Source organism: Brienomyrus brachyistius, unplaced genomic scaffold (genome assembly GCF_023856365.1).
Source record: "Brienomyrus brachyistius isolate T26 unplaced genomic scaffold, BBRACH_0.4 scaffold57, whole genome shotgun sequence".
Lineage (NCBI taxonomy): Eukaryota > Metazoa > Chordata > Actinopteri > Osteoglossiformes > Mormyridae > Brienomyrus > Brienomyrus brachyistius.
Genome location: NW_026042332.1, coordinates 324381 through 347773, shown reverse-complemented (window position 1 = coordinate 347773; position 23393 = coordinate 324381). Strand labels below are relative to the sequence as shown.

At 45.7% G+C, this 23393-nt stretch overlaps 1 long non-coding RNA gene across 1 annotated transcript; it reads right to left on the bottom strand.

Annotated features, from left to right (window-relative positions):
* Positions 1-1710: 1710 nt before the first annotated feature.
* LOC125724503 (uncharacterized) lies at positions 1711-6073 on the bottom strand. Its single transcript, XR_007387202.1, has 3 exons — positions 5995-6073; positions 3622-3724; positions 1711-1987 (listed from the first exon to the last, which is right to left on the bottom strand). It is a non-coding gene; the product is annotated as an uncharacterized LOC125724503 (long non-coding RNA).
* Positions 6074-23393: the final 17320 nt, after the last annotated feature.

Below are 23393 nucleotides of genomic sequence, written 5' to 3'. Positions count from 1 at the left end.
GGGTGTATTTTGATGGTAACTGCAGGTGCAGATGCATTCTTAGTATGGCACCCCCACTGCTAACTGAAATCGACATTATCGTTAATAATCTGCCGCTGCGTTTACATACAGGACTCAAGCTGGTCTATTTGTCTTGTTTTCCCAGGTGCTCGGCCCTTCAAAGAGCCCGACCAATGGGTGATGCACATGATTATGGCTGAGGACCTGGCCTACTCACCAGTCCACGCATTTGAGGCTCTGCGTTTTTCAGTTTGAAAGTCGTCCGTCCGGCTGAGCCATGAGGGGGACATAGAGGCCATTTTGGGGCACGGCTGTTCCTGAACAGGATGCCTTCCTGACAAATGATGTTCCCAACTGTCTCTTACAAATGGGGTCAGTCGGGGGATGAGCTGTAAGGCAGTCTCTGCAGCCACATGCACGCAGCTATCATTCCCGTGATTGCAAAGTCACATCTCATATCCGCAGCTCTGACTGAGGTAATAACAGTTTATTATCCATCCGTCCATCCATCCATCTTCCATAGCCAGTCCAGCGGTCCTGGGTCACCGTAAACCTGAAGCCCATCGCAGAAATCAGAGGGCACGAGGGCGGGGGGCATCGCGGAACAGCCACAGAACACACTGCGTGCAATTTACAGACACCATTTGTCTGGCGTAACATTTGAGGATGTGCTGTATAAACTGATCCAGTTACTTTAAATGGAAGCAGTTTAGTTTAGTTATACCAATACGTTCAGCTGGTATTTTACCGGAGTGAATGCAGTTAATAGTATCACTCAGAGGAGCCTGACAAGGCCTGAGGCTGTAACGTCTGCAGACCATGAGCATCCCGGTTCGGCCATCGCTGGGTCACAGGCTGACCCTGGTGTGTCATGGGGGTGGGTGTGAGGGGTGGAGGTGCTATAGTACAATTATATCTGAGCTGTCACCATCACAGTTAAAATCTCTGTTCTCTCCATTTATGGGGATGGGGGGGGGGGGGGGTAGGAACAGAAAATTAATATACATGCAAGAAAACATGAGTGAAATAAAATCCTCCTTCACTCACCTTTTAGCTGAGGGATAAGTTATAGGCTTTTATTGTTGCTATTAGGATTTAATAAGGAGTATTTTGAGACTTTTCAGCTGAATATTATTCAAGGAAAAACAGTCTTATGTATTCAAACAGTGTAAGAATAATTTAGCTTCAAATTTTATTGTTAAATAATCTTTTCAAATGCAGAAAGTAATTCCACAGTACATTTTCATGCATTAATTAAATATGGTGGGGGGTGGTATTAAATTAGATGCCTCAATATAAACCCCCACGCAAGAGCTAAATATTAGTTACAGGATATTTTACTGCTAATGTAAATCTGGAGCCTGGCATTTCGAGGTGAGATGAATGTGGTAATTCGCACGGACCTTCATCTATTCCACTAACAGAACGGCCTAAATGAATCCTTAAGAATCCAAAGCGACTCCCAGGTTTGTGAGGATTGGACCGGAAGGAAGCTGGCAACCCAGTCCGTGTCGATTAAATGGGGGGAAAAGCCCAGTTCTAAAAAGATTCTCACCGATATTTTAATGGCGTGGTTGTGAAAAGCAAAGTACTGTATTGCATGCATTTCATGTTTAAAATGTCATCACCACAGTAAAAAAAAAAAAAAAAGGTATAGTTAATGATTGAAACAGTAAAAATGAATCTCAGAATTTAATCTGACCCATGCATATCTAAAAAATGTGAATTATTATATTTCTTGTTGTTAGCAGTGAACAAACCTCGTTAGTGATTTAGATTGATCTTGAATATTCAGTGACCCATTAATATAATTATGAGCTAAACAGTGAGTCTCATTGCTAACATTAAGGTTTGACATTAATTCTGTCACATTAATGTAAATATGTAATACATACCACACCAAAGGCATCCATATGGATCCCCTTTATCTTCTGTGTCCTGTGATGATAAGAATGGTGGCATTGACTTCATTCCCTAAGTTTGTGCCCTAGGAATCAGAAAGCAGTTATACCTCCTGAAGCCTCATGTCAAAACTGCAAGTCTGCTTCAGTTATACTTCTAGGATCCTACTGTTTCCAGTGCATGCTCACTCACAGTCAAAGGGGCTCTTCAGCAAGGTGCATTCACTGTACATTCACGGTGCATTCAATGTATATTCACTGTGCATTCACCGTACATTCACAGTACATTAACTGTGGATTTGCTGTGAATTCACTGTATATCTGCTGTACATTCTGTGTACATTTGCTGTACCTTCACTGTACATACACTGTATATTCGCTGTACATTCAGTGTATATTCACTGTACATGCACTGTACATTCAGTGTACCCATGCTGTACATTCAGTGTACATTCACTGTATATGCACTGTACATTCAGTTTACCCTTGCTGTACATTTAGTGTACATTCAGTGTACATTCCCTGTGCATTCCCTGTGCAAACACGCCTTGGGGCATGGACAGAAATGAACCTGAGGGGATCAAGAGGACACGCACACCAAAATCGCGGTAATAACTAAGGGGGAGCCTGGAGGCAGGCGCTAACAGGCCAGTAGCCACTGGGCTGAATGCTCTGCTGATGATGGTGGGATACAAGTTAAGGGGCAAAAAAGCCACCCTAAAACACCCTAGCAGAATCAACAGACTGCACAGCTGGGGCTGTGGGGCACTGTGTGGCTCAGCCCCTTCGCTCTCTGTGCTTGTGAGGGGAATGTTGTTGGTTCAAATCCCATGCTCAGCAGAGTAGCCACATAGGGTCAGGTACTGGATGGATGACTGACACTCTGCATAGAGCCCTTACAATGAAAGGAGAGCATGATGGGATATGTGAAAGCTAACAGACTCCAATGTATCTGTACAAAAGGAAAATATGCTTCATTCATAAATAAATGTACATTTATCACCTATATCATCTATACCAGTTACTAAATAAATCATTTAATTTTAATATAACATTTATACAATATTATGCATTTCAGATGCTGTTATTTTATTTTTGTTTATATTTATATATACAGAAGTGGGAAAAAATGAAGAGACCACAGCACAACTTTGAACAACTTTGAAGCAACCTTCTGCCAGCACAACCAGGATACATAAACCCAGATTTAAAAATGCAAATTTGCTTAAAATATAGAGTGGTCTCTTAATTCTTTCCACAGCTCTATGTTGGATACTTGCCTTCCCCCATTTCTTTCATATTATGAAATTTCTACTGTAAAACCAAAATCACACATGAGAAACAATCACAAAGAGAATGACAAGCACTCATACACACGAGTACACGTACAAACACAGACAAACACTCACACACACAAACACAGTCACAAACACTCATACACACAAACACAGACAAACACTCACACAGACAAACACTCACACACACAAACACAGTCACAAACACTCATACACACAAACACAGACAAACACTCACACACACAAACACAGTCACAAACACTCATACACTGCGCTGACTAACTAGCCAATTTCCTCGTGGACATTTTCAACACCTCCCTGAGGCAAGCTGTCATCCTGCAGTACTTCAAGGCCACCACCATCAGCCCTGTTTCAAAGAAGGTGACCATCTCCAAGCTCAATGACCACCGCCCAGTAGCACTTACCACATCAAGAATCAGCTCCCCCCCCAGGCTAGATCCACTGCAGTCCGCGTACCGCACGAACAGATCAACAGACGATGCAGTCTCACTTGCACTTCACCTGTCCCTGTCGTACATAGAACGCAAAAACAGCCACATGAGGATGCTGTTCGTCGACTTCAGCTCAACATTCAACACTATCATCCCTCAGCAGCTGATCGCCAAGCTGGACCTGCTCGGACTGAACACCTCCACCCGTAACTGGATCCTGGACTTCCTCACTGGTAGGCCCCATACAGTCCAGATCGGCAACATTAGCTCCAACACAATCACGCTGAGCACAGGCGCCCCCCAGGGATGTGTGCTGAGGCTGCACCTCTTCACACTCCTGACACAAAGTCAGGGAAGAAGTACGACTGGTGCAAGTACAATAATCTGTCTTTTAACGTTAACAGAACAAAAGAGCTGATTATTTACTTCAGAAAGACCAAGACTGACCATCCCCTGCTGAATATCAATGGCACCGCAGTGGAGAGAGTGAGGAGCACCAAATTCCTTGGTGTTCACATCACAGACGACCTCTCCTGGACCAGTTCCGTGGCCAAAAGAGCCCAGCAGTGCCTGCACATTCTGAGAAGGCTTAAAAAGGTGCACCTCCCCAAACCCATCCTCACCACCTCCTACAAGGGCAGCATCGAGAGCATTCTATCCAGTTCTATTACAGTCTGGTGTGGAAACTGCCACGCCTCCGGCCGCAGAGCCCTTCAGAGGATTGTGCGGACCGCTGAGTGCATCATCGGCAGCTCTCTCCCCAACCTGCAGGACACTTACACTTCCCGCTGCATTCGTAAGGCCACCAGCATTGTGACTGACCGGTACCATCCCACCCATGAACTCTTTAGCCCTCTTCCATCCAGAAGAAGATTCTGCGGCATCAGGAGTAGCTCTGCACGACCGTGCAATAACTTCTTCCCCCAAGCAGTCCGGCTCCCCCCCCACCCCAAGCTTGCACATCCTGTGCTGCACTACGTGACACTTTATATTATTCATTCCGATCCATTATGGCTGCTATCGTGAACATGTCCACATCATTGCACACCTATTGCACTGTTGCACAACTTTCCTAATTTGCACAACATGACTTAGTCACTTTACTTACCCTGTATTCAATCACATTCAGATATGTATATAGGTGTAGTGTAAAAATTACGGCCCCTCTCACCCTCATTGAGAGCTGTCTTATGTATTGTGTTTTATGTTGCACTCATGGTCTAGGAGAACAATATTTCGTCTCACTGTATACTTTATTGTCTATTGTTTGGGATGACAATAAATCTTACTTTCTTTCTACTCACTTTCACAAAAACACTCACAAACAGGCAAGCACTCGTACAGTCCTGCTATTCTTTGTTAGGCACAAATTCACTTTTGCAGCAGTTGAGATCTAGTATTCTGTGACCACGATGAAAAACCCAGACTGCACGGCTCCTGGCCTGTAGCGGGGCACCCAGAGTTTGACCCACAATGCTGTGGGCTCGCATCACAAGTCTGAGCATTAAGAGAAACTGAAAAGCTTCTGCATCTCAGGCTTGTTGGCTCTCACCCTGATGTCTGCGTGACCTTCGCTGCAAACCCTCACTCTCAGTCCTCTTTATTCCAATGTGGTTCTCCATCCAGTTCCTGGTTTAAAGATTTTCTTCTTTTCTGATTTTTAAGCACATAATGGAACCAGTACAACTTGCCAGTTTTAGCTGGGAAATACGCATGTGATGTGACTGGGTAGGATTTGTGCCCATCAAGTTTAAGAGCAATACTTCACAAATGTCTTTCCATTGTCAAATCTGCTTTTCTCTGGCGGATAGAAGGGGAAAAAATCTGCTGTCGGCTGTTCTGATATTATACATTATAATTTTCATTGTTGCAGGGACTTGTGCTAAGAATATATAAGCTTCTTGCCTTATGGATTTTTGAAAGTATTTAAAAGGCCAACTGAGAAGATTCTTTTAGGAGTGACCTTAATGCTTAACCGGTCCCCTGGACAGGTAGCATGCTAAGTGGCTAAGCGTGCATTATGACAGGTCTGGGGTGGAACGGGAGTGAAAGCAGCTTCCCGATTGGCTGGCACTTTGGCAACAACACCCAGGGCCCACATTCCCGGGGGGACCGGGCTCTCCATGCCAGCTGGGCTCACACGTACGTTCATTTATGAATTTGGCTGCATTACCGTTTGGATTCCGACGCCTATGGAGGAGGCTTGTACCACGCAATCCAGCAGGACACGTATGGTCGGAGTTAATACGTGAACAAACCTGTCTGAGGAATCCCTTTCCGTATTTTTGAAGTTCCAAATGCAGATGTACTGCGGTGATTAGAATGAGAGTAATGAATGAGACTTACTTGTATACCTTGGAATTCCATAGCTTCTGCGCAGCCCATCATGCTCTTTTTTAAAAGTCATACACACCAGGCATGTAGCCTAGTAGTACATTTATGAGTTTGAACCTGCCCTGGAATTTGCTACCACCCCCCCCGTGGGACCCCCCCTTCAGGATTTATCAGTATGGTGGCTGGACGCTTTCCCAACTATGGGCCTGAAACACGAACATAACAGCAAACGATCGGAGGCATAGTGGCCTGACCCACTGAGCTACAGGTATACAGACATGAAAACAGTCATTTTTGCTGGTGTCCCCAGGGCACCGTCATCGTCCTCAGACGGTGCGTAGCCCCCTGACGCTCCTAATCGTCACACGCCTCAGCATTTACCTCAACGGTCACATCAGACCGTTTCCGTATGTCACTGGTACCCTGAGACACGTCTGTGCATGATATGGAGCTTCCCGGACCGTCCAGCTGGCACTGGCGATGGAGACCCCGCCCCCCAGTGAAAGGAGTGGGGACGAGGCACTGGGTCGCCCCAAATGATGCAGAACAAGTAGGCACTTGCCTTCTAATGTGTCTGCATGCACGGGCGATTGGAGTAATTACTCGATGCCACATCGCTTTGCGACCCGCCTGCCTCGGCTCTCGGACCCTCTGCACTCTGGGATCGAGGCTTTATCAGCACAGCGGCTAAAATCCGAGAGTAATTTTAAGAGGACGCAGCTCCAAATCCCAATCGTGTGCTTGAGCTGAAACAAACATTTCCTTTAAACCGCTCTGATGTTCCTCCCCAAAGCTCTCACCTTCAGTTACGATTGGGATGCAGCGTAATTAGTGGACTCCTACTCCTCGCATAACATAGTCATTTTGGTTGGCTCAGAAAAAAACAAGGACAACGGCAACTGGCCCACAAAAGACCCCACTGGGGACACTTGCAATACCCCAAGCCACTCCGTCATAGGGCGTCTGTGCATCTCCCTAATTGGTATTTCAGGATGCCGCCCTCCGCCCCCTCCCTGCCCCCCTGTGTCCGGACAAACAGAACAAGCTGATGGCTCACTAATGAGGCCCGCGGTCCGCAGAGAGCGAGCAGTGACGTCCAGATTCATTGCCCTTGTTAGCGACGTTTGGCTCGACGCTCCGCTTTTACAGATGTCAGTAATGCGGGCTTAACGGAGATCCATTACGCTCAGGTTAGCGAGTCTCCCGAGTCACGACGCCCCCTGTTGTCTGATTGGCAGAAGACGACCGTGTAATTCGCGGAGAACGTAACAATCCTGCCAGAATAGCCGGAGAGGGTGCGTGTCGGGACATGGAGTGCTGAACATTCGACTTTGCAGTATTTTACTGGGCGGCAATCAGAGAGCAGGGCAATGTGGGTAAATTCAGCAGAACAGGGGCGACAAATCAAAGTAATAGCTCTGGGGTATTAGGTGGGGGGAAATGTCAAATTAATGAATGTGTAACAAAAAACTAGCCTGAAATGAAATATGTAAATACACACATTTGCCTTTCATTTTTATTTTTTCCTCTTTACGGTCCGCCCTCTTCAGACTGTAATGACCTCGCTGTGATCAGTGCATGGCAGGGACGGGTGGGGGGGGGGGGACCTGTTCAATTTGCGACGTCCCGGCTCCTTAGCAAAGTGCCGGCATGCTTATCGGCCCGCCACCGTTTCCCTGGGCTACGACACATTTTTCATTCGGCTAAAAGCTCTGTGAAAGCGATAATCCCACAGCAGGCCGCCATGCTGCCGCAGTCGCTACTTCCGCCACACCGCTGATTAACGGGACGCTCCCCACCCCACCTGGAGAAACTCTCTCAGTGGGAAGTTAACATCCGCTTACCGTCGGCATTGCCCGACAGGGTGGGGTGGAGGGGGTTGCTGTTGGGCCGGGCAGCCTGATCGCTTTGACCTTGCGTCCGATTTTTTAATTGCACGGGGATGCGCGTGGGCGCCCCCCGCTGGGACAGCAGCGGCTTTAGCCCCTCTGCCAGGACTAACCTACACGCAGGTGTGAGCAGGGAGCCCTCCGGCGAGGCTTAAGCTGTGAGCGCCCCCCCCCCCCCAAATCGGCATGTTCCTCTGACAGTTTTAACCATCGATTCAGGTTTCGGCCTAATTCCCTAATGGAGCAGGTGTAAGCTTCGATAGCGCTTTAAATTACCGAGTCGAGCCAAAGTGCTCATAATATAAACTTGACTTAAGCTTTGGGGGATAGAAAAAAATTGAATAAAGCTCAGAGGAGTTTCGTTAAGTGAAGCGGGTTGTCTTCAGATTGTCACAGGCTAATTCTGAGCCACAGCTGGTCGGGCAGGCGAGAGGCGCCCCCTCTGTTTGTCCTCAGCATTACATCAGGGAGGATGTCATGTGATCGGGCTGTGGCAGTGGGTATACATGCACAAGGAACAGCCATGTGCAGGACAAAGCTCTTCACGTATTAAAACAGAGTGCTGCCTCTCCGTATAAGATATGCAAATCTTTGTGTACTAAATTTTATACATAATACACTCATAGTTGTCATAATAGTAAGTTTTTAATATATCTATAAAAACACAAAATTATATTTTACAATTGATGGAAAATGCATTCACAGCCTTTCTGATTATTTATCATGCTAAACAGCATATATCAGCAGGATAACAAGGGACGCCTGACTCAGGAGGCAGAGAGGATGATGCTGCTTATCCCTCGACGTGTTAAAAGCGTCCGTACAAAAAGCAGGTGTAATCTTATGCACAAAATGCATGCCTCATTTTGGTACCTGGGGGCTTGAGGTAACCAGCAGAGGCCTGCTCTTGCTCCTGGACGTTTTACATATGCAACCGAAATGTCCAGGTCTACATGTATGCTACATAAATGACCCAATGTCCATGTGACTGGCCCTGATTCAGGGCACCAGAATCCCCTGCAGCAGTAGCACAACTGGGCTGTAAGAGCAGGCTGAGCCATACACTGAGCTACCAGGGAAATAGCGGATAGCACAGAGCAGCAGCTCCGTGTGAGCATGTCAGTCAAGGTGGATGGATGGATGGATAATTGGACTGATGGCATAGAAAGGCCCCTGTAACACAGCCTGCGATGCTTCTTGTGCTTTATGCTGACAGGAACCGGAGGTAACATGATGCATGCGTGTAGCAGTGCGCGGCTGGCAACTGCTCCCACAATACTCCACACCTCCGGGCGCCGATGTTCCCGTATCTTGCTGATCTCCCGGGCAGAGCCGCTGAAACTCGCGGGATTGTTCTTAATTACGTATTCTCTCGGCTAAGCGTGTTAAAAAGCACTTCTGGGCACACCATTACAGCCCAGCGACGTGATGTGGCCCTCTTCCTGTCTGGGGCCATAGTGTAACATGCTAATGGAGCAGCGTTGGGCCAGGGTGACACCGCAGTGCAGTTCAAAACAATTTGGCAAAGATGGCTTTGCTGGTGCAGTCATTTCGCAGAGTGCAATGTGTGTTAATTTGCTGGATGGGTGGAGAGCTTTTAAAACCTCTCTCTCGCTCGGTCTGCATCCCTCCGGCAGGAAACTTCTGGAAAAAGTTGTTACGTGTTTGTTTGTTAAATTCAGTTCTTTGGGAAGGATGGTTCACGACGATTATCATTTTGTTTTTCGCCATTGTGGCTGAATCGGAAGCCCCAGCTTGATTCACAGAATGAGAAAAGCCTGTGCATTTTATGACAAATTCCCTGTTCATTGGGAAAAACTTCCATAAGGGATACAAAGGAAAGGTCTGTTCACTAGTGGGGTTGGGGGTGGCGAGTTCAGGAGTGCTCACGAATGGCCGTGAAAGGATAAGGACAATTCTAATTCTGACGTAAAGAGGACAGGCACTTATTGTGCGGCTTGCCTTCGGAAGGCGAAGCGAATTTGAGCTTGATGTGAAGCTCTCCTATTAAACGGAAACACTGATGTCAAAAGAGTCTCTTGTGAGTCAAGTTTTATTGCTACAGGTTTAACTCGAGGGCCTCAGAGAGTCATAAAGAGGAGAAGGGCAAAGAGCCCAGACTGTCACAAGGTCACAGGCAGAGGTGGAAAGTTCAGGTCCAGAAAGCAAAAATCTAGACCAACCGATATTTTGTTTCAACCAAGCAGTTGAGCACCCTGTGAATATGAGTCCTTATACTCAACTGGTCGGTTGAAAGTTTTGCGTAGTACTGAGTAGTGAAGCCATTATTTATCTATCTTGTACAATCTTGTCATTTATTATATTCAAAAATAACATTTTTACAAAAAAATTTTTACAAAACAATTTTTGCAAACTTTTTGTTGAAGGACACACTGGACAAACACTGCCGTTGAGTTTATACTGTATAACAGAGTTTCTGTGGTTGATATTTTCTACATCATGTATCACTGTACCATAAGCAAGTAGCTGAGCATGATGTTTGAATTTTAAGAGCTGTGATTCACTTGGCGCTTTACTGGCAGTCAGACGATTGGGGTCTGAGATTAAACCCGGTGCTCTTGGCTGTGGCGTTAAGAGCAGGATATCTCCTGCACTGGGTAGATGAAATATTAAACATCAAGCATGGCACCCTCATACAATATGCTCTCTTCTTCTGTCCTCTTCCCCTGGTCCCAAAAAAGCTTAGGATTACTCCCCAAGTTAATACCTGTGGAGGGCGCAAAGCCTAAAGGATGGGATTACTTAAGATGGCACTTTTTAATGTGCGACACGCCAATCGCGGGGAAGAACAGGAGCCGCTTAGCCGTCATCGTGTGGAAGGAGAGGACGACACCCCCCTCCGCCCCCCAACCCTCGCAGCCTGAAACCTGCACACGGCACATTGTGGTGGAGGGGATACAGGACAGAGATGGGCGTGGGGCACAAGATGGACAGAGCAGTACAGCAAACTGCACTTTTGTGGATCATCGGGAAAACTGCTGAAGACAATGATGATAAGAATAACTGAGCCAATCTCTTGCAGGGACAGCTTAGGAGCCACCCAGGCCTGATAATAATAATAATAATAATAATAATAATAATAATAATAATAATAATAATAATAATAATAATAATAATAATAATAATAATAATAATCAGCCGAGGTACATGTCCAGTACAGTATTAAAATAACAAATATCACTGCAGAATGACACTGAAACCAGAGATTTCACTCCAGTTGGATGATGGATATATTGATTAGTCCATTTTTAAGGTAGAAATACATGCATATCTGCCTGGTGTCCTGCAGGATGGGGGGGGGGGGTGGGGGTGCTGTCTGCTTTGTGTACCTTGTGTTCATCTGTGGCAGGGGTGGGTAAAAACAGCTGGGAAAGGAAATAACCAAGTAAAATGTGTGTGTATATTAGGTTTATATTAGATTTCGGAATGCAATCAAAAAAGTAAAAATGCTTAAAGTCTTGCGTTTTGTTTGGTTACTTATGGTTACGGTTAGGGCTGGGTAGGGGTTAAGGTTGTCATGTTGGGATTAGAGTTTTCCCCATAGAAATGAAATGAATGGAGGGTCACCACAAAGATAGTTACAAATCTGTGAGTGTGTGTGTGTGTGTGTGTGTGTGTGCACTCACGCACGTGTGGCTCAATAAGGGCAAAACTTGGGCCACTTCTGCATAAACTTGGTGTACAAAGTTATTAAAATGTTTCCTCTGCCACTGTTTCTCTTTAAGGATCATGCTCCGATGGCCGTGAAAGAAGGAAATCAATAAGGGGGGGGAGAGCGGGGGGTAGGGGTCTGGCCAGCCTGACACCCAGCGCAGGAAGGTAAACGACTGGAACTTTAATTACTTTGATCTGTCATGCATTGTAGAATAGTGTCAGAGAAGTCAATGGCATGATAGGTCCAAAACAAAGGGCGGGCCGTCTTTTCATATTGCCGGGACTCCGTCCTAATGGCTGATGAATAAGGCTATTGAACATGCACACACAGACCCCCCCCCCCCCACCCCCATCCAGACAGATACACATACTGAAGTAAACTTTCAGCACATCCATCTTTATCGAGCGTCCCATATAAACTGGAACTTAACACATGAGTGCTTACGGATAAAATGAAATTTGAAAGTATGTGCGACATAAAACACACGCTGTATTTGTAAAGGTTTTAAGATAATGGAATTTATTGACACTGACAACCCAAAGACATCTTTGGTGACACTGTTTGTTAGCAGGAATTGTTTTATATCGACTAATGACTCTGCTCTGGACAAAAATTACAGCTCGGAATGATGGCTCACGGTAGATCGGATGTGACAGATTGATGGTGTACATGAGCGATTTATGTCCATCTTGCGCTGCAGTGCAGGTGTGGTACACCGTAAGGTTTACCAGACAGAAACTGGGGTAAATTACTGTCAACATCTTAAGGGGATCAGAATATGAACTGAGCGGTTAATTCAGTAATCTTATTTCTGATTAAATATGCAGATTATCTCTTGTGAGCTTGTTAGTTGCAGTTAACAGCTGACAGGCCAACCGCTATGTGTAATTAAAATGCAGAAGCCTCCATCACCTATGTAAAGGCTAACCTTCTAGAATCTTCTGGATCATTTGTTTGCATTTGTTTGTTTGATGGTTAAATTTGTGTTCATATTTCATTTGTGTTGTGTAACCCCCTGAGCAGTGTCATTATTATGATGTTAAAAGTTGCACGTTTGGATGCCAGTATTAGATGGAACATTCTGGCATACCAGGTGCCATATTTGTTAGAGCATCTGTTTAAATTGTTATTAATGAACACTGTAGCCTCAGCAGCTGAGTGAAAGGAATGCATCTGCAGTATAAATGTATACTGGCCGTATCTACAAGTATACTAGGATTATTTACGTGATTTAAGATTCCTTTATTTTCCACGATAAAGCTTTAGCCGCTTTAAAATTTCATGAATATTCTTACACTAATTGGAATGATCATTCTTCAGGGAAGTAAGTGTGTGCGATGTGAACGGCTGTTCATTCAGGACAAGGCATTAACCTGGAAATGACCTTTCATGAGCAGAAAGACCTGTAAATACGCAGGAGTGTCCATGAGGAATTTTAAACCTCTACTATTTCATTACATGGTTTATGGGCATCTGCTGAAGAAAACGATAGCAAAGCATTTGTTATCCAATATACAGTGTCCGATTGTGTCCAAAATGCACAAATTCAGCTAAAGCCACATATGGCTGGATTTCTGTGTATGTAATAATGGGAATGGGGGTGGCTTGAATCGGTTAGAATCGGGATCTAAGAGCAAGTGTCAGATGGACTTCTAACTCACACCTCAGAGCCACTGGAATTGAAACCATCGTGAAAGCATCGTGCATGTCTTGCAAGTGAGAGTCCTTCTTTGGGAAACTTTACCTTTCACCCACAAACCCCAGGTGATGCTAAATGGACACCAAGCACTTAAACGGTCCCCCTAAGCTATGAGTGATCAAAAACATCTCTGCCTAAAGTCCACGCCAGAGTATGTCAGTTTAAATGTCTTACATATTCATATTCTATTTAAAACTGTTTCTTGCAGTAATAGATGGAAATGTCATGAGCCACACAGAGCACACAGATAACAATAAAGACTTCATGTTGACTTTTGTTGACTTATGACTCAAAAGGCAATAAAAGCTGTACATCACCTGGCGAGCTGCGTGTCATCACCGAGGTCCGCGAGATGCAGGGCTGATCTCGTCATGTCGTGTTAATCTGCTTTTTCCAGGAGGTGATGGAGCTGCTGAAGACAGAGGAACCTCCATCCCCAAACCCAAGGTGATATTTCGTGGAGTATGATGTGAGAAGGAGCAGGGTGGAGGGGCAGTCACCTTTCCCCCTGGTTGTTATTGATCGCTTTGAAAAAACTACGTACTTTGTGGTCCTACAAGAGAAGCAACTTTTTTTTTTAATGGAGATTAATTCCAATTTCTGCTTGCTCAGTACTTGTAAAACTAAAGCAATTTATATTCCTTCTCTTAACGAGCCCCTTTCTCTGATTGCGGTAATGTAATCTAATTGTAATTATGATAGTATCTGAATCATGCAGACCCTAACATGATTAGAACTACTCTTTGCATTAAAAACTAATTTTTGATTAATGATGAAAGGAAGTGTGGAAAATTGGCAAGTAATAAGTTTTTTTTTTTAATATCTCTGTTTTTGGGGTGGTGTGGAGGGAGACACATTTCCTCCCTATAGATGGGGTTCTTAGAGGGTCCAGAGAGGGTGGAGAGTTGTGGTGACCCTGACTGAAATGCTCACACTCATCAATGACTGCAGGATCATGTACCCCAGTAACATGCAGTGAAAATGCACTGAATGTAGCCTTTTTTATTACCGTTATCGACGCCATTCAGCAGAGCTCCTCGCAAGCAGAAACATAATCGTTAGAGAACAAACCAAGCCCAACGTCTGGACTTGATGACTTTAGGGAAGGAAGCCACAGTTCTCAGACTCACGCGATGGCTGCCAGGCCCATTTCAGAGAGCCCTCACCGTGGAAGATCGTTCACGAGCGACCGCTCAGCCCCACAACCAAACTCCCAGCCAGCAGGCAGGAAAATCTGTTTTCATTGGTCTACAGACACCAGACCGTGTCACACGGCAAAGGCCACATTTATGCACACGTCAGATTGGCCACAAGTTCTATGAATCTCAATAATTTTGTAAGACAGTAAGTATCATAATAGGATGTATATCGGTTGTAAATGACTGCAAAGTCTTTATTTTGAGTGTTATAGTAATTTAGGTTATAAAGCTGACCTCAATGTAGTCTCCCCGCTCCTTTTCTAAGCTCTTACGATGTGATCCGCTCGGATGCGTGTTTGATATGATGATGATCCGTTTGCCGTTTGGAGATGGTGCCCGCCATCCCATGGCCGCCTGGGCACACAGGCCCCCTGTGCTGCCATGACAATGTTTGAGACCACTGTACTATACAGTATATGTAGTATATATATATATAGGATACTATATATTAGTATTTAAATATATATAAAAATTTGTATTTGCCTTTTTTCATTTTCCCAATATTATGCAAACACAGTTTGACGGGATAAATGTAGTTAGTTATATAACTGAAACCTATGCATCTACGTGAGCCCCCCGCCCCCCCCCCCCCCACCCAAGGTATGGGGCCCCCCCCATGACCACAGACAGCCACTACAATAAGCAGCATGTTCTGCTAACGAGTGAACTAGCTATGATCTTCTGACTCTACCCGATGGCTATTCATTTAGTTATTGAAATCTTTTTAATGGGAGCCTCAGGGGTGGGGCTTTTTCAAGTGGGGGTCCCAGAAAAAAACAAACCTGTCCCTGAGATGTTATCACCAGGTTATATCGACTGCATTTCCAGGCAAATGGGAAATGAGGGGTGGCGCTGCAGTGGTGCTACAGCAGATGACCCAGGATGAGGAAGGCCGTGAGGATGGGGCCGGCTCCCCCCTCCGTTCGCCTCTTTGTGACGCCCGAGGCCTGTGATTGGCCCCCGGAGTCCAGCTGAGGTTTACTGCTGGAGAATTAAATAGCATGAAGTCGCGGCTCGAGCCAGCAGCTTCATACCGTGTTCCGACACAAATCACATTGTTTGTGTTACAGCCTTTTCCTGACTCGCTAAACAGCCAGTGATTAAAAGCAAAGCAAACACTTCTCATGAATGACTCTCCATCAGATAGAGGCTCACACAGAAGAAATGTCTCTAAAAAACCTCAAGAAATGGCATCCCCCTGGCGTTTGGACTTTCAAACAGGAAACGGCGATTAAATGAAACACAATTAAAAGTGAGTTCGGGGGCCCTTGAGTCAATTAATTTTATTCTGCCAGTTCAGACAAGAGAGCGGGCTGCAGGAAAGGGCTCCAGCGCCGAATGCCGTCTCTTAGCAACCGCACCCGACCCGACATGGTGGACTCCTCTCTACCTCCGGCCTCTGAAAGCGCAGGAAGTTCCCCTAGGTGTCTTTTAACGCGTCCGGTGCCCCCTGATTGGCCAAGCTCCGCTGGCTGTCAGCTGCATCCCTTAAGGGAACTTGACAGATCTTAAAGTGGGGGTGGGGTAAGGGGGGGGGAATCAATTTTAAGCTGGCATGCCCCACTGGATGCCAAAGGCACTCTGGGAATCCTGAAGGATGTCTGAGTGCACAGGGTCTGACCTGCAGAGGTAGAGAGGTAGCAAAGTCCGTCACATCGCGGGGACCACGACACTCCCGCCAAATCGGACCCGCTCCCCAGATCCGAGGCCTCCCGTCGGATTGGACCTATTTATCTCTTTCAGCAGCTCAAGGTACCACAGGGACGGGAAAAGTTGTTTAAAAGAGGATCGGGGTGGGGGGGATGGAGGGGGGGGGGGGGGGGCTTGGGGGGGCACACTGGCAGAATTCAGGGGTGTAAATGATGGATTACTTTTCATCAAGTGAAAGGAAACATACTTCGTAACAATGCTGAAAGGGAGCAGGCAAGTCTGACCTCCTGCTTCAGAGCAGCCAATATCTTCATTCAAGAAGACAACCATGAAATTACACCCAAAATGAGAATGTCATGAACCAGCACTCGAAATCTCAGCATACAGCCATTACTGCATGGGAAAGCCTTCATTCGCACATCATAACCCGTAACGGACAGGAAGGAGGCTTTGTGACCAGGAGAGGGGGGCTCGCCACGCCAGAGCCGGCTGCTAGAGATCTGCCCAAGAAAACAAACGGCCTTTTCCCAGCTCTTGGCGCTGCTGCAGGCACACGCAATATCTGCGCCACTGATAGCATTAATACATTTCAGTCTTTGGTTTAAGGGCTTATTTCAACTGGTTTGGGATTCAAACCTGCTGATTTATTGCACACATTGATGAGTTGCTTCAGAACATAAATCACTTTAAATGCGATGACATATCAGCTGTTAACAAGTTATTATTTTCATTATTGTCATTTTCTGCAACAAACTAATCTTTCAAAGTTGTCTATCAATTGCTGTAAACTCGGCTGTCTATGACTTTTATTTACTATTACGCTTTAGGCACGTGTGACTGTTTTACAGGCCTTTCCGGACATTTCACAGTCATCCCTCCCATGTCACAGATCCCCAAAAGTGTGATATCTCGGTATCACTTTGTGCATTTCACATTCAGAGAATAGAAACAGCTGGGAAAAAATAATAATTTAAATACATAACAATTAAACAGGTTTGAATGCCTGCTGTAAGTACTGAATAAATGTGGCCTGTGATGTTTGCTTTTCTTGCTCTGACTGTACACATCCTAATGCTGGAAATGAGAGAGCCCACAATTCCAGCGTAATTTGGTAACCTGTGTAATTACACAGGGGTTGGCTGGCCTCTGGGAATCAGGAAATCAAAAAGTTTGTGTGATGAGATGCAGAAAAATCCATGTTTATATAACGGCAGTGCTGAAGCACAAAACGTAATGAGCAATCAAGTAATATTAATCACAACATGAGACCTGAAGTTTCTGAATGCTAATTGGCTGGAGCGATTTTACAGGTGAAACTGTTCGGAAGGGGAAAAGCTTCAAAACAGTCACATCTGATGCAGAAATGTGTCGGCATAGCTGTGGCTAAACTCTGAAATAACCTTTCCATTTATAAATTTTATCTGCGCAAAACAACCAAGGAAAGAGGCCATCCGGCACCATCGCGTCTAATCGAGCGATAACTTGGCGCGGCGAGAGGAACTGGCTGATACTGTACTCCGGCAGTACAGAAAGGGGCTTACTGAGTGTCATGAGATGGATTTTACTCACAATCGATCAGCACAGCAGGTTAAGGAAGCGACTGGCAATAACACGTCTTAAGTTTCTGTTCCCACATTGTGCCGGACAATGGCGGAATAGAGTCATCCGCTCATGTTGACACCAGCTTTATGCAAATGTATTCCTCTCAATGACGGCCCTTCATACCCACAGCTGAATGACCTAGCCAGCAAAAAATGACGGACCATCACTCCGGACCCGCGTTGCATATTTAGCACAAGAGTGGTCTGTTTCAATTCTGAGTACTTCTTCTTGTGTAAAAGGTCTGTTTATTACCAAAACCAGGCCTCTTGAATTCTTCTTCTTCCTTCTTCTTTTTTTTTTTAAATGGACTTGACTTTTCTTCATTGCATGAAATTAACATAATGAGTTGTATCAGCAGGATGACATAGACCAGGATGGGGGAGAAAGTGTCTATGGTAGGTATTTTGAGGGATCTATAATTTTCAAAGCGTTCTGCATTTAAATGTGCCTTTTATTTCCAAACAGCCTTAAGACACTTTTCAAACTGCACGATTCACATAATTAGATGTAGCAGACAGATGACATTCTCAGTGCACCATTAGAAAGGGGTCATTCTCCCTCCGTAAAAACAGTTACTGTTTTCGTCCGTCATTAATTTGCAGCTTCAAAGCTGCGAGTATGTGACAGCCTGGCGAATGAAATAAGTCGCACTTATCTTTACGAGACACATTTCCGTCGCAAACTTAACTTTTTAATGCATATAAAAGGCATGGCTTTAAAAAGGGCCCTACAAAGGATGCTTTCATTCCTCATTAAGATCTTTATCAGGCCAAATTGTGCTATCAAAAGTCAATTTGAAAACAAATCAGTATCACCTAGAAAATGGGCAGGAATTGCTGCTCTGTGATTCTTCCTGGAGCTGCATCCTAGCAGGCAGGATACTGCAGGCAGAGCTGGCCGGGTTCAGCTTGGCAGTAGTGCAGCTTGGTTCGGGCGACGGTTCGGTGTCAGTGACGCCTTCCTGCCCGCAGCACGTCAGCCCCCACCTCTGAGTTGCAGGTGTGTTCCTCAGCCCCCCTCACTTTGATTTATGACCTTTCTCCAAATGTTTTCCCCTCTTTCGCAAATCGCTCATGTGGGCGCTTTGAAAGCGAACCCTCAAGCCGCTTAATAATCATATTAAAAAATCTGGCTACTTCTATCAAAGGACTGGAATTCTAAGGTTTCCTCATTTGGAAGGCTTTCATTCCTCTTTGTCTGGGAACAATTCCTAATGAAAGGTAAATAATGTAGAAAATTGGACATATGTTGGCCATTACTTCCTGTTTTCTGTGTCACATGTGTTCACCTTACTCAATGATTAACATTCCTCCTCCAGAGAGCCCGGCTGCCAATCCTTCCCTCGCACAGGTTGACGTGCCTGACATTACAGGCCCGATATTATATAACAGGGCTGCTTCCTGTCCATTTGATATTCATTATTGATAATTAGACCCTCCGGAGGAGATCAAATAGGCGAGCACCGAATGTGTTTATTCTTTGACTCCCTTAAAGCAAGTGCCTTTGGTGGGATGTGGAGTGTGCATGGGTTCGTGGTGCTTGCTGGGGAAACGCTTTGATATGAAAGGAGACCACACCGCATGGGACGTGCCCTTGCAGCACTTCCTGACGGTGGGGAGGCTGCAGCAAGTGGGTCCAACGCCTCCCTCTTCATCAGAACTCCTCGCGCATGAAGATCCAGAGCCCAGTGGCCTTCACCGCAGGATGACCTCGCTGAGGGTACAAGGATCTGAAAGGATGCTAAAAGGATATTAAAACCAGCATTACTTCACTATGATAGGATGGTATCCCTGTCTCACACGCTACGTACTTTTTAATTAATTTAGTAATCAGGGGAATGGACACAGGATGTATGTAATATAAAACAGGACTGGAAGCATTTGGAGGGAAAGGGTTGCATTTCATGAAGAAAATGTGAGTGTGATTGCTCCACAGCAATGATGGAAAAACCCAAAACGAGTGTTGAGGGTTGGGTGATGTGGCCTAAGGTAGCTTCTGTGATATGGTTGCTGTGGAATGGACAGCTACTGACTGGGAAAACTCTGAAACTTTAATGGAAGTCGATGAAAGAAGGGAGGGATAAAAGTGACAAAAAGACAAGTGTGGGCCAATTTGGCTGCCATTGTCTGTTCTGTGACATGGCCTTATATTTGTTTATCAAGTTTGGTGGCTGTGGCATGTACAGCGATTAAGTGTCAAGAAGCCAGTGGGTGGATGGCGTGATGAGAAGAAAAGAGTTAAAAGATGAGTGCGGGTTAGTTTCTCAGGACCTGGTCTGAGGCAGCCTGTGAATTTTGGTGGCAAACGGATGCTGACCGTCAAAGTGGCAGCCCTTTGATTCTGGAATCCCATGTGGAGCCTTAAAATGACGTATGGAAAAGTTGAATCCAAGTACACCTGTCTGGTACAAGACAGACAAGAGCCAGGGGGTTTTGGTCAATAACTGGAATACTGTAGAAGGTAAAGCGAGCCAATGATTAAGCAGAATTACAATAACAGGAAAGCAATGGATAACAATGGTGTGTTTGCTCTGCATTCACGCTAATCATTTGCGAGCCTATTTTAACAAGCTGACGCTGACATCTGTGGTATATTGTAGCATTTGATTGTTGCTTCCAGGTGTGAATTCACACAATATCATCGCTACAATCAGCCAAACTGGTCAGCAGTCGCTCATTAACATACATGCTGCTAAAACGGTCCACAACGATTTTTGGTTGCTTATTTTGGGGGCGTCAGAAACAAGGGGACCAAGGTGGGCAAGCGGCCATTCTGTTCACCTTCTGCGCGGATGTCCTGGAGATGTTTCGTGGCGTTTTACAGAGCCGCTCTGGCTGCGCTGCTGCTGCTGCTGGCCTGCTTTGGCTCGAGCCTGACGGCTGGGACCGCATCCGAGCGACCGGGGACAGCCAGGCCGTTTGAAGGTCACATGTTCCGTTTGACTGTTACGGTACTGAAAGCTTAGGGTTTTCCAGTGGCGCTGATGAGATTATTGCGGCATTGCGCCCTGCCGTAGGGACGGGTTAGAGAAAAAGAGACGGCCACTAGGCCATCCCTAATCTCGATCGCCACTGCGTGCGTCATGTGACAATGAAACAGAGCTGCTATTTCCTTAGAAGTTTAAACCCAGATTATATTCATTTCCTTCAATGTGAGCATTGTGTGTTAATGCAGAGGGCTACATTTGTGGTTTTATAGACAGGCTAGTGTTAATTCTGTTAACAAGAATAGCTAAGCTAATATTTACACTATCTGTGAATGTAGACGGATATAGAATACAAGGCTCTCAACAGCAATGTCTGGTTATAAATAGTTATTGCGTGCACAGTCTCGGCTGTGCCAGAAATATTGAGGCTTTAATGAAATATTCAGGCTGCAGTAAGATCCTGGGGACCGGCACACCCGAAAGCAGCGTTAAATCTCCAGCACGCTAGATATGGGCTGAAGCTCTGAAGCTTGGAATACTGACACGGACCTTGCCATGTGACCCAGGTCATGTGACACAGCTTGGGTACCATCCAGTGCCTCACAGGTGTCTGAAGCAACAGGACTGCTTATATAAATAAAAATGTAAATTCATCACTCGGCTAATCATGTAACCTTGGGGTTTTGGTGCTTTGGTATGCTTTCCTATGTGTTTAAATGCACTTCCCTTTTCAGACATTCATAGCAAATGGGAATAACTGAGCAGAAAAGCGCTAATTGCCAATCAGTGATGTCCAGGGGTCAGGTTCCTCAGCTTTGTTAGATATAATTCATACTAACATCTGTTTTGCCAAACAGTCTTGCAGAGGTGTCCAACACCTACACGTGTTTAGACAATGACAGAGCCCATTAGCATCTCCTGCGGCCCTTTGGCCGGTATCTGGCTGCCATGTTGCGCTTTGACCGTTTTTCAGCAGAGAGCACCATTCTGCTACATTTGGAAGCCTACCTCTGCAGTTAGTCCTTCTACCTAAACTCTTTGGCAGGGCTACTCAAGCATATGGTGTAACTAAACACAGATTATTAATACATCTCATATATCACACACACACTGTTGATAAGCGAAAGCATTCATCATTCACCGCTTTGGACAGTCGGGCTCGGCCATGATACTGCAGTACCTCTGTTTTTGAGTGAGACCCCAGGGGCCTAATTAAAGCCGTCTGAGTGCATTAAACCTGACTGCTAATAATTTAGGATCTGTCCTTGACTTTTAGGAGAAATGCTTCTCCTTTGTAAAAATGTTCTTTGTCCATCGGTTTTGTCTCTACACATGATTTTCATCGTCTGCCTGTTTAATGTCAAACCTGTCACCCGCAAAACTGTCAAAAAAGGAAGAGAGCTGGAATAGAGTGTAGAGCGTACGTTCTGTTTCAAGAGTCCTTCTCGTGGCGAAAAGCACATGGATGTGATACTAGGGCTGCTTCACACATTTTTAATGGGCCTCCGAAAATGTCAGAAAGCAGTACAGTCAAAACACGCAGTGGAGATGAGACTGAGCTATCAAACATGTGGTAGTCAGCTCAGCTTCAGGGCTGGCGTTGAAGACTTACGTATGAGGAGAGCTCGGGAGCTCACGGTACTGGGCAGTGGTTGCTGTGGATTTTGGGGATACGTTGTAGTAAAGTGCCTGGAAGGCATGTGTAGTCTCAGCAAAATATGCCAGGTTTGTTCCCACCAAAATGGATGGATGCTTGTACTGAAAGTGATCGTATTTTGATGTTCAAGGACCTGCCCACTACGTACGTATGTATACGTACCATGTACTGTACAGATAATTTCTGTAACATGAACTGGGTACATTGCAAAATTACAACTGAGTTATTGGCTGCACACCGAAGGGGGCACCTTCCACTGTCCAATCAGCACGCTTCAAAGTAACAGCGTGTCATTTCTCTGTGTGTATCCCATGATGCAGCAACTCCTTGCCTGCTGGGGTGGACGCATTCCAGGACGGCAACATTTATGGCCGCTGCCGACCATCTGGACCCCCGGTTGGGCGACACAGAAAGAGCAGAGAGGTCGCAATGAGACGGGGGGGGGGGGGGGGGGGGGGGGAGATGAACAGCCAGCACGGGAAAAAAATGGATGCAGTTAAATAAAGGACAAGTCCCTATTATTGACAGCATTGACTGGCTGTTCTTCTTGAGCCCTTATCTGACAGTTAAATATTTAATCTGTTTCTACCATAAAACTCCCGCGGAGGGAGATGTCAGCTTTGCATTCCTATTGACTATTTCGTTACACAAAACTCTCCCCTTGATGAGTAACGATGTTTTCTTATGAAAGAAAACACAACACTGCCTCATCACTATAGAGCCAGGGCGTTAAATGGTTAAGAAATGACAGGGATCCGAAGGAGCTTCACAGCTCCGTCAGAAGGCATGGGCCCCTGTCTGCATGCCAGCATAAATCCCGGAAAAGCCCTCGCCTAAGGTAGTCGTTTGTACCCTAGAGGCATCCATCATGCAGGCCACCAGTAGGGCGGCGCATTAGCAAGACCTTAATGACTGAATTAGACCCAAAATGGCCATTTTAGCCCCGGCTGCTGTGAGTCCATTAGCATAGCCGCGGTGCACTGTGGAGCAACCAAACGGCGATGCCGTTAAGGAGGGGCTGCACTCATTCAGGCCGAAGGGGGTGTTCCATTGTAAATGTAGGTGACCGGTGGCATGGAGACACACAGGGAGAATGTAGAACCTCACGCCTGA